General features: G+C 39.7%; 1 long non-coding RNA gene across 3 annotated transcripts in view; it reads left to right on the top strand.

Annotated features, from left to right (window-relative positions):
- The window catches only part of LOC106854166 (uncharacterized), a 216781-nt gene that overhangs the window by 68302 nt on the left and 135782 nt on the right, over positions 1-12697 (top strand). For all 3 annotated transcript variants that reach the window (XR_015801166.1, XR_015800822.1, XR_015800538.1), the window contains one exon: positions 10855-10940. This is a non-coding gene — a long non-coding RNA (uncharacterized LOC106854166). The remainder of the gene's footprint in view (positions 1-10854; positions 10941-12697) is intronic.

The raw sequence follows: 12697 nt of genomic DNA, 5'->3' as shown, positions 1-12697 counted from the left end.
CACTGGGTGGCCAAAAAGCAGATTACAAAAGTTATAAAGATTCATGTTTATTTTGGGTGGAGGCTTCAAAGGCTTCCTTACTCAAGGATGCAGTCAGGAAATGTGAAGGCAGGAGAAAAAAAGATTCTGAATCTGTTTTGTGTCAAAAGGGGGTCGTAAAGCCACTGTCCTTGCTTAGCCTCAATGGAAAGGCAGTGTAGTCATGGGTCTCTTTGCACTATGAGTCTTTGATGTTTGTGTTAGTTGCAGCCAATAAAGCTTCTTTCTTTTCTTTACATGTATGCCTTAGTAACGTAAAATGCAGTGACATATTCATAAGGCAAATTGTAAACAGTGTGCTAAAGCTTAGCGACTAAATGCCTATAGTTTTGAGGTGCTGGATGATGGGATGTATTCCAGTCCATATGTTCTGCAGATTGCAATTAGTAAAACCCTCCTGCTGCTATGTGGGATAAAGTGTGAGTTAGGATTTAAAGCTGTATGCTTTTTTTTTTATCTTTGATAAGTTACTGAAGGAATTACCTCATCAGTTCCTTCCAGTACTAAAGGTAATTCATTCAGTGGCTTGCCCAAGCTGCTCTGTATCTGGAGGCCTTCTAATTTTGTTGTATATCACCCACGTTAGTAATTTTATTAGGTGATGTTAAGATATGGCTGTTAATCAGAGTTCTAACATGATATTATTATTAATGTCTGCAGGAACACAGGTCTTTATATACCATGTCAGACTCTTAAAGCTTAAATGATGGTGCATAGATATGTAGCAAGGATGGATGAAGATAAAAGGAAGAAATTATTTCTTGTCCTATTCAATTGAATCCTTTCAAGAATAAAGGAAGGAAATCCTTAGTATTAGCATGTATTTGCTTATATGTGCTCTCAGAGGTGTTATCTGCTATGTTTTAAATATCTAGTACTCTTGGTCAAGAAAAATCCTTTTGTCCTTGTGCTTTCTGTAAACACAAGAAGCTTGTGTAAGCTGTAAATATTTTTTCCCCTGAGGTTCCCACCCTTCCACCCCCTCACTTTTCTTTTAGGAGGCTTCCACTTCGTGAAGCTGCAGACAGGAAGTGATTCAGATTGGAGAATGGACACTGGCAACATGCATTATGCATGAGAAGATGCTGTGAGATAGTCAGGGCTTTGAAGGAAGGCCCCATGCAGCAGTAATCCCACAGAGGAATGACTCGGGAGGACTCCATGTGCTTCTTTGAAATGGTTGCACTTTGTCAATATTTGCCTATGTAGGTATTATTGATTGGGTTGTTTATGTTCATTAATAAGTTAAACTTTACTGTTTAAGTTATTATCATTAATAAGTTAAACTTTAAACTATATTAACTTTTATAATAAGTTAAACTTTTGTGGTGAGGTACCTCTTTGTTTTAGTGGGGAGCTGAAGTTACAGAACGCCCAAGCAGTGTTCAGTTTCCCATTGGGGGCATGCTGCAGAGATGTTACAGATATTTTTGAGCTCCCTCTGGGTCTGTGTGAACCAAGATGTGGAGAAAAGAGAGGGCTCTTATCCGAACACTAGGACAGGACATACCTAGGGGTTCCTCTAGCTGAGGAGATGATGTGTAGCTGAACTCAGTAATGGGATGCAGCCTAAAACTGACTTGGCCAAGGCTGCCTGGGCAACCAGGACAGGGCTGGCAGATGAGAACTCCCCCATGCTGCTGCTGCTTGGACAAATGACTATGTGACAGAAACTAACTAATCCAGGATATGTTCATTTAAAACCATAACTTGTTGTCATTCCCCCATTGATTTAATCCAGCTGAAACTGAGGAGGGGCAGCAGACACTGCAGTGTTACAAACTGCTCAGATCCCAAGCTGGTCCTGCACTTTGGCCACAACAACCACTGCAGCACTACAGGCTGGGGACAGAGTGGCTGGACAATGCCCAGGCAGAAAGGGTCCTTGGGTACTGGCTGACAGCAGCTGAACGTGAGCCAGGGTGTGCCCATGTGCTCAAGAAAGCCAATGGCATCCTGGCCTGTATCGGCAACAGTGTGGCCAGCAGGGAAGTGATTCTTCCCCTGTACTCAGCACTGGTGAGGCCACACCTTGAGTGCTGTGCCCAGTGCTGGGCCCCCCAGTTTAGGAAGGATGGTGAGATGCTGGAGTGTCCAGAGATGAAGACAGAGCTTTACCAGGCCAGTAGAAGATCTGCTGAGGGAGCTGGGGGTGTTTAGCCTGGAGAAAAGGAGGCTTGGGGGGGGACCTGGGGGTCAATCTCTTCTGACAAGTAACAGGACAAGGAGACACAGTGTAAAGCTCTGCCAGGGGAGGTTTAAGTTGGAGATTAGGGAGAATCCCTTTACAGAAAGGGATTGGAATGGGATGCCCAGGAAGGTGGTGGAACCACTGTCCCTGAAGCTGTTAAAGACTCGATGTGGCACTAACTGGTTCTGTGGTTAACTGAGCATTGAACAGTACTGCATGGGAAAAATCAAGCAAACTTAATTTTCTTGGCAATAGTTACCCTTGTTTTCCATTTCAGGAGGATCTAGGGCTCTGTGAAATATAACTAGAGATTGTCATTACAAGTCAGTTTCCCAAGACCTCTTATGCTCAGCACTGACTTAAATTAGCTCCAAAGACTCTAAAAATAGACATTACAGTGTGATTGTTGCAAGATTAATGTTAGGGATTCTACAGATGTAAATTATTGTTCAGTTTGGGAAGGTTTGCATGTATAAATCTCTCATAAATACCTTCAAGCAAATATTAAAGGGGTGGAAGATCTGTTTTGGGTTTCTGTTGGAGTACTTGTTCCAAAAACTGACTTCAATTGGACTCTAGTGGCAGAAAATGAAACTTGACATAATTTCCACTTAAGATTGAGAAGATAGAACTGGTTTTGGAATCCAGACCCAAATATGAGAACTGTACCAAGTTCATCAGTCTAGAGGTGTTCCATTAATATAATGAGCATCCTTGCCACAATGAATCTGGAGATGAGCAGCCTTACAGATGGAAGCTGTAACAACCATTATTCCAGTTTTGTCACTGGTGTGGCAGGTGTTCAGACAGCCTTTCTTTCCTGCTGTCCTGCCTCAGAGCCACTACTGTAAACCTGAGAAAATTCTGATTGCTATTTATGCTTAGGCATCCAAATGTTGCTGTGATGGTACCCAGGGGCACTTGTCTGATTGTGTATGCTATATTATAAACTATGATAATAGGGTTGTGTTGCTGTTTCTAGCTATTCACAGAAGTAACTGATTGCTATCTTTAAAAAGAAAAAAAAAAACAGTGGTTCTCCCTTCTGAATTCATTATCAGTATAATTAAGTATATATGTTCTTAGATCTAATACGACTAAAAATTTGCTTTCTGAATGTCAAGGTATTTTCTTTGTTCTAAACCTTTTAGAGCAGGTGGTTAGAAGTGAATGACTGTCTAAAGATGCACAGACACAAAAATAATAAAAAACACAGCTTGAAATTTTCTTTAATATTTCTTGTAGTGCCTTTTTAGAAACTTGAATAGTGTTTTCTTACCTATCAATGCTTTTCCATTTGTTTTTATATCCAGATATTAGACTCCATTACTACTCTTTTTTTAAAAATAAGTTAAAATTTCTCTGTGTTGTCAGAGTCATAGGAATTTTCTCAAGTCTAGGCTCTTCAATTATTTTGTAGTGAGTGTTGCAACATCACTGAGTGGCTACAGGTATTCACACAAATTGTAACCAGTAGAAAAAAAAACCAAATCAATGTTTGCATTGCTGCTGTATTTTGGTAAAAAGATTTTTGGAAGTGTAGAATAGGTGTATGTAATAAGCTCTAGATTTTAAATATAGTGAGAAGAATATAAAAGGGAATTGCCTGTATTTTTATGAGCATGACTCATAAGGGATATGTTTGCTATGATTAATATCCAGTGGTTTTGCTTTCCTGTATAGCAGTGTCCTATGCATGAAAATCCTTCACTTGGCTGATCTTTGGCCTTGTCTTGCTGTTGGTTGATCTTCACTGCTGTTAGTCAGAGTCAGCTGTATTTTCCTTGTGCACACCAGGGGTAAATATTGCCCCAGTGCACTCAGGCCAGATTCCCTCCCTGTTTTCTGTCTGCACTGCACCACGTCATGGACAGGGATGCTCTGAAACCCTGCCCGAACTCCAGTTTTTGGAACCAGCAGACATCTGCCTGCTTTGGTGCACATTTTGGCAAGCACATGGAAGCTGTACTTGCTAATTGCACTGTCAGTGATGACAATCTTGCAATCCCATCCCCCTGAACTTGAGTGTTTGTGTTGTCCCATAGGACACCACGCTCAGATGCGTTCCAGATGCTCAGTGCCAAGGTGTGCTGGGCCATGGCATGCAGTGTGGGCATGTTCCTGGTGTCTCAGGCAAGTAGGTACAGCCAAAATTGGGTCTCAGGAGGAGGACAACTGGGAAAGTGCAAAAGCAGTTGGTGGGAACAACATGAGACCTCCCTTTGCTTTCCTTGAGGTGGATGCTAATGTTTTTTAAAGACAAAAAAACCAAACAATGCAATAACAACAAAAACCTACTGGCACACCTTTGAGAAGTCCCATAAGAAAAGAAAACGTGACAGATGCTTGCCATCTTAAGTAACTTTGTTATTTTAGTGAAAGAATGCTGTAGATACATATGTTTCTATCCTGCCTGTGTCTGAGGTACTGGTGTTGATACTGGTATTATTTCTGTTCTGTGTAATCTCTGACATTTTCTAATGTGCAAGTATCACTAGTTGCTGAAAACTTAAAGTTAAGTATAGAACTAAAGCCATCTGGTAGTTCAGACAGAAAAGTTAGATAATTAGCTGTTCTTGTCAAGGGACTGTGATTAAAATAGGCCAACTTCATAATAGTGACTAGTTTGCAAGGGACTTCCTGGAAGCCACCTGGGATAATGATAATGAAAAGAACAAAATTAAAAAGGAGGAGGAGGTGGTGCCATTATAGCCCATGATGACTTTTGTAAGTGAATTGTTATTTTGGTACTTAGGAAAGAAACAACGATTGAGTTTTGTGACTGTTTGGCAGTGTGCTGCCACTAGGTCAGCCAGGTTACTGCTGGAGATCCTTAATATTTCTGTGTCAAATTCTGGTTTCATTGCTCACAGCCTTATTAACTTGTGAGTGCTGTTGGCACAGCTCATCTTCAAAGGCCACTCTAATCTGTGTAACCCGACTGCTCCTGCTCAGGGATTTTCTTCCTTTGGGGGAATCAGTGCTATTAAGAAACACCAGAAGAGGAAAAGCATCAGAAGAGTATTACTGCATCATTCTTTGTCAGCTGATGATTGCAACAGTGTTAGTGCAATATGAATTTACATTGATAGATAATCTCTTAAGGAATAAGCTGTTTAGCAAGTAGTGCTTAGAAGGGAACCTCTTTGTAGAGTGGGAGGAAGGATCTGTGTCCAGCCCACCCTCCAGCACTGGTGTGGAGGGGCTTGGTGTTCCTCCTCGTCCGAGAAGAGAGCAGCAGGGAAACCTCTCAGGGCTGCACAGCACTTGCTCTTTCCTGTATGTGGATTCCTTAGTGGATGCCCTACGTCAATGTGATAATTTTAATCAGTGAAGTCTGACCTGAATCATCTAAGCAGTGTTTCTTTGAGAAGGCAGTATTGAGGGCAGCTCTCCTAAATACACTAGTAGGATAAAATAAATGTGTAATGAGAATGCTCCATCATTGGTGTGATTTAATTAAATATATTTTCACTTCATACTGATAAAAATCCTATATCTAAATCAAATTAATTGAAATTTATTTAGCTTTTTTCCTTTTAATTGGAAGTTGATATTTAACAATTCTTGTAAAGACCTGTTCATGCTGTTTAAAAGAAATTATTTTAAGAATTTCAGTGTGACTCTAATATTTTCTCAGAATGTGCTGGAAATCTATTGTAAATGTAATCAAGTTCAATACTTAAATTAAAATATGGGCAAGAATTAAAAGTACTATGGGCTTTCTGTGCTTAGATTCTCCTAAAAAAAATCTGCTTCTAAATTATTTTCATTAAATGAAGCTTTTATGTATCTTTATTCCTTGATTAGGAAAGCAATGATTTGAAAAATTCAAGATATTGAGGTCTCAAAAGTGTCAGGGATGCTCAGCTTCAGAGAGCATAAGTAAATATTTCAGTGCAATATGCTCAAAATAAATTGCTGTGAATGCCTGTGGATGTACAAATATTTCCAATCAGTTTAATGGGTCAAACTTGCATATAATTAGAAAGGTGCTGACTGTACTCATGCACGATCAAGTTAATAATGTCTCACTGCATTCTGTATAAAACAGCAGTGTGGTGCTTATCTAAGGCTTCTTGTTGAAGTGTTGAATCTGAACACTTCTTTATGGATTTTCTTTTCCTTTTTTTTTAATATTGAGAAAATTAATCTATTAAAAACTACTTTTGCAGTACTTTCTTGAATACCATCAAAAGCAGAAAATCCAGATTTTAGATTCCAGGTGCAGGCTGTCACTCATGTTTTAAGTTCTGCCTGCTCATGACCTGTTTCAGTATCTACACTTGGTGACCTGATGGCCAAGGTTCTACTTTGCAATATTCTTTTTGGTGATGATCTTTTCCATTATGCCCAGTCAAACAGTCTGACTTTTTAGTTATTTAATTACATGGGAGAAAGTGGGCTGAGAAGTTGACAACCAAGGTGAAGCAAGCACAGACTTTTTGCTTGGTAATGTTATAACTTGCTTCAGATAATCTTGCAAATGAATAAGTTACTGTCAAAGGTTTGAGATAATAGAAAGTCTGGGTGGCTAGGGTTAAGCACTGTGAAATCTGAATGACCTCTTGGCAGCAATTCATTGGAATAAAATTTAATCTGGTTATAAAATTCAGATTTTTTTTTAAAAGCTAAAGATTGTTATGTGGTATGACAAACCATCAGAATACTCCCCCTCCACATTGTATCCGTCTCATGTGCCAGAGCTTTTTCACATCTGCTCTTTGATGGGGTGTCTGATTATAGATTTTTGGTTTGTCCTGTTCCTTGTACAAGTTTGTGAAATTCAGATTTTCCTGTAGATAAGCCTTTGGCTTTTCAGTTGCTTCCGCCTTGCAAAGAAATTAATTCCTTCAAGCCAGTGAGTCTGCAGCTCCAGCTGTGACTGTAGATGAATGTTCTTGCAGGGTCATGTACTGTAGCTCTGAACCTAAATAAAAGGATTAACAAGAGTTCACTTGGAGGAAAAACACTTAATTTCACTATAATAACTATGAGAATCCATAGGGAAAACCAATAAAGCTTTACTATTAAAATTGTTAACAAATGATTATTCCACCCTGACCCTCTCTTCCCGCTGTTATTGTACTTTTGAACAGTAACAAATGATGGGATTGACCTAGTTCATGGTAGTGCTTTAGTCCCTGGCCTACAAATGATCTTTTTCTTGTAAAGTAATTCCTAGTCTAGTTCTTTTGAGAAGTATTGATAGTATTTGTGAAGGAAACAATGTTTTCTGATGCTTTTCACACAATCTTCTGCCCCAAAACTTTGCTTGATGTGAAGAAAGAGGGGGCATCATGCAGATGGTGATGCTGGAACTGAGCCTGGCAGCCAGCAATACCCACAGGATACACCTGATTGCTCCAGAAGAGCATGACTGATTTCCACAGCTAGAATTAACAGCTTTTAATGATTCCTGGCAGAAAAGGAGGATTTCTAGGGTGAGCAACACTCTTCAGCTGCACATATAGTCCTCACTGTCTCATCTCCAAGCAGCACCTCCACTCAGGAGTGGGAGGGAGCAGAGGGGCTGCTGGCAGGGGCTTCCTCACTCAGCAATATCTCAGTTAGCTGTTGATGACTCTGGTACAGCTGCTTTCCACTCAGGCAAGTGGTGTAAAGGGCCAAGCCACTGCTCAAGACAATTGTCTGATCCTTCAGGGCTCTCCTGTCTCCAATGGGGATGCAAGAAGGAGGAAGGATTTTGATTCTGGTCATCTTGACTCTCTCCCTAGCATTTTAGGACTGCCAGCCTCAGGCAGTACCATTGTCTGAGTAGACAAAGCAATACTCTTATCCATTTCTTTGGGAAGGAAGTCAGGCAATTAAAATTGACTAATGTGACTGCCCTGATTGGCTTAAGAAATCAAACAGATGAAAGTTGCCTAATTTTAAAGGTTAAATCTTGATATTGGCTTTGTCTTTTGCTTCATTCCAAATGAAGCTTTGGAGGTGGTGAGCAAGTCCTGGTTGGTAGATTGGTGATCTGTCTAAAAAATGCCACAGTGTCCATCTGGCTTACCTGCTGGGAGTTCCTGATGTTGAAGCCAAGGCATGAAGGCTGTTCTCCCCAAAAATAGTCTGAGGTTCTGCTTGGGCCCACACTTAGCACCAAGAGCTGGAAAGCATTCTGGGTTCTGTCTTTTGCTTTTGTGTTCCTTATTTTTGCCTCAAAGTTTATGCCCCTATGAGGCAGTGTGCCAAGTATATGGATTCAAAGAAATATAACTTGTAAAAGTACTCATCAATCTGTCTTTCATCAGTAGGTAACCTGATACCTTTTTATTTTTTCAGAGAAAGAAAAATGTATGGATAACATTGTGCTTTGTTTCAACATTTCTCATTTGTGAGATGAGATGAGAACCACACTCAACTTTGACTGGTGGCCTACTCTTTTTATTTCTCTCTAGTTTTCTTGCTTGCATACTCAGGAATGTGTTTTTAGTTTTCTTCCCACTTCTTGATTCTTTTGTGGAGCACTTTCTGAAACTGTAGAGATTACCAACAGTCTATAGGGATGGCCTAGGAGCCACAGTCTCAATAGAATTCCACATGAACTTTTGTTCTTCACTATACCCTTGCTCCAGCACTCTTTGGGTCAAATGTTTTTCATGGTCTCTTGTTTAATACTTAATGTGGCTTTAATTAGTCACAAGTGGTAGTTATCCTCTAAAGTTAGGATTTGCAGTTAAATTAAATAGGTATGCTCTTCTATCAGCTAATTTTATCATGGGTTGTTGTTTTTGTTTTTTTTTTTTCTTAATGACTTATGTTCAGGTAGGCAGCTTGTACTTTAGAGATGTTTCTGTTTTTCCTACAGTCTTCAGTGATGTTGGGTCTCCTTGTAGAAATTGCAGAGATTCTGTTGAAAGAGACTCGAGTTTTAACAGCAGGTGTTGTGGGAAAAGTTAGCTGATATTTTGGTTGGATTTTCAGCACCTTAGAGTTATAAGATGAAAATTATAGATCAAAGCCATTGAAGATAATGGTACAACTGTCAGGTATCTCTATATATGTTAGGCCTTCATTGGCTCATTCTGGAAATCACACTAGTGGGATTTAAACTTGAATTGGGAACTGTAATTTAGGGTCTCGTGCCGCTATGTAATAGCTTGAATGTACACCAAGTTTATGAGATGCATTCTGGATAAGGCTAACTTACATTTATCTGATTAATTTATTGATTGAATTTGTAAGCAGAACAAATATGAAAAGAGTCAGTAAAAAAATATTACCTGATCCTGCTGTATTTTAAGTTATTTCTTAATAGAGGGATACACTGAAGCCTCTGCTGTGTAATTGAGGGTGAGGTTCTCCAGGCTTTTAGACAGTTATGTAAAATTGGGGTGATGTGAAAAGGCATAAAATAGAAAAGCTAATATTAGATAACACATTTCGAGTTTTGTAGGTGATGAGATGGGTATCTGCTTGTGGATTTTGTAAGCTTTGTCTCTTTGTAAATGAAGTATGGACAAACACAGTTGTAGCCCTCTCCTGAGTGATGCTTTGCTCAGCCTCACTTACTCGAGCAAGCACCTGGACTGTCCATAAGAAGCAACTGCACTGAAGCAGCAGAAATCAGAACATTCTTCCATGTGCTGCAGATTGCTGGAAATTGAGTGGGACCTATGTGGAGATTGCATGGTGTACCTTAGTTCTGATGAAGACAGTTTAATTATGTGCAATAGGGAGGAGATGTGTGTTATAGATGTAGTTGGCAACACAATATGCTGTCCTTTGTAAGAGCAGACCCATCTGTGTGCTGTTATGAAGAAGGGCTCTTCCTGTGCCCTAGAAAGCATGTTTTGTCCATGAAGTTTATGCTGCTCTGCTTGCAGACACGGGAGTTAACTGCAGTATGTGAAATCTGAAAGGTTAATTTCCCGGGTGCATCATTACTCTGTTAATCAGGCAGATGCATGTAACACCAGCAGTGCACGTTTTTTCCAATTTGGTATTTGATTTATAAAAAGAAGACTTTGCAGAGATACCATTTAACTGATGTAAGTTGCAGACCTTTTTAATGTACTCATGTTGTGGTTCTAAAGTAAAAATGTAGCACTAAACATAGCTGTGTTCAGAATTTTAAAGTATTCTTTGTACCTGGACACTTAAATCCAGGGCTTTCCAACTGAAAAGAAAGGAAAAAATATTAAGGAAAGATATATTTTCCATTTAGCATAAGTAATTCTTTCTATAAAATGCAACCATAATTTGGAAATGTTATTTCTTTTGCTGTGAGAACTGAAAAACTTCTCTAGAACTACTGTGAATTAATATCAGCAAGTGAATACGTAGATGGAGTGTAGGTGCCAAATCATCAAACCGACTGTGGATTACTGTTTCTCTTTTGATTCTTCTATTTTTACATGTCATGTTGATTTTTCCATCTATAATTAGTCTTGTTAGAAATTGTGTTACTTGTGGTTCTGATTCTGCCTCAACAGAACATATCACAACTTTGAAAGCATGGAGAAATGCCTAAATCATTGGAACTTAAAAAAAAAAAAAATCCTTGCAAATTCAGTATCACACTGAATTCTGAAATATTATTGTTCTATTTGCAATGGATTTGGTGGCTTTTATATTGTGTAACATGCTATTTCTTTTTAAACACTTAGGAGTTTACCAGATCTTTTCATGTGGTTGCTGAAGCATTGTCCTGGGACAGCAGTAATGACAGATGGATGAACAGAACACACTTCAGGTAAGAAAGCAGATATATGCCATTTGGCTGTTCATTAACTTTCTTCACATTGTTTTGGTTCAGCTTCAATAGTAGCAGTCTTTAATGTTACACCACTAAAATTCACTGAATATAAAATATAAATCTCTTGTCTACGTGAATGTTTACATATAACTCTCTGTAAATCAGTGTCAGCAGGCTTTTTGTTTTCCTTCTGGATTTGGTAACCCTGGCAACAGATGCTGCTGCTGCTGTTGCAGTCTTTACCCTTGCTACTGTATAAATTTCCATAAGAATTTTATTTCACATTAGCGGTTACAACTATAGGTCTAATTTCACCATTTCTTGAGAGGTTTAGGTAACTTAACTTGTTATTTAAGGCTGTGCCGATTCAGGATATAGTTGTCAAGTTTTTGATATCCTTGGAAGTTAATGCAAGCTTGTTAAAGCCTGCACAAAGACAAGCAAAAGTTGGTATTGATTGAATGCTTGCTGTGCCACAAGCTTCCTTGGAAAACATGGACAAAATCTTTAGTTTCCATCAATGGGAACTAAGTGCCTACATACCAATATGCTTGCATTTCTGGTAGAGAAATCAGTGTGTCCAGAGTACTTTTTTTTCAGACAACTCTGATATGCCCAGGGCTATATTGAGCTTTCTGTGTGCCTGAGGATCACCTTGCTGTGCTGGCAGGGTAGAGCTGCCAGGCAGCCAGTGCTGCAAAGTGAAGGTGGGCACTGCTGGGAGCACATTCCAGCTGCACTGAAAGGCTCAGGCTCATATGTAAGTGCTGCTTTAAGTCACACGTGGGGTTTAGTACCTTTGGCCTTCCAATTGCCCTCTTCTTTTCTTCCTTTGGGAGAACATTGTGATGATAGACATGATGGAGACTGTTATGTTCGGGTTGGAGCTGGATGTGTAGGTACAGTGTTAAAGAAGCGTCTTAAGGCAAGGACACAAAGTACATTCAGGGTGCAAGAGCATAAATATAGAAAACACATCAAAATGTCAGTATCTGTGAATCAAGGACCACCAGGTTAGGCCTAGAGATCCAGGGAAGGCATAGCAGCCTCCTGTCCCATGGAGTGACTGACAGCTGGTGCCAAGAGAGGAGAGCAGAGAATGTGAGTGTTTCCCAGATCGACCTCTCATGCTCCACAGATGGACATCCGAGTCAGTGCTGGCTTCTTTGCTGAGTAGTCTTGGCTGTGCTTTCCCTTTCTATGGATTAGTGAGGTTATGTTTTGATCACAGGTGGTACCTGTTCCAGATACCCCAGCTGAATTCCAGGAAGGAGGAAGCAAGTAGTCCCTGAAGTTAGTTTTGAACCTCCTACTTGCTAATTTCATTTAACCTGGGGACTGGGCTGACATGCCAGGAGACAGAGGAGCTGAGCTGAGCCTTTTCTGCTCCAATGGAGTGGTAGGAAAGGATGATGGGTGCAAAGCTTTAAAGACAGTTTAAAAAGCAGCTAGACTGAAATCTCCTTGAAGGAAAATACAACTGCAGGCCTTCTGTGGCCCTCCCACTGTTAGTGCCTTCCTAATGAATAGGTTTGAGGCAGCTGCTCAGACCTGCCTTGCTTTCATCTTTTAGTTTATTTCCTATGGTTTTAATAGTAATTTGGGGTTTATGTTCTGTACCTCCTAGAGTTACAGAAAGTAACAGAGAAGATGCTATGTCATCTGTTAAGCAGCCATCCTGCCATTTTTTTCCCCTGACAGGATTCAAGACTGTGTGGAAGAAACTACCATAAATTTAAAATATCCTGGGGATA

Source organism: Sturnus vulgaris, chromosome 1, assembly GCF_052056855.1.
Source record: "Sturnus vulgaris isolate bStuVul1 chromosome 1, bStuVul1.hap1, whole genome shotgun sequence".
In the NCBI taxonomy this organism is placed as follows: Eukaryota; Metazoa; Chordata; class Aves; order Passeriformes; family Sturnidae; genus Sturnus; species Sturnus vulgaris.
The sequence above is the reverse complement of the archived record's forward strand: the minus strand, read 5'-3'. Positions and strand labels throughout refer to the sequence as shown.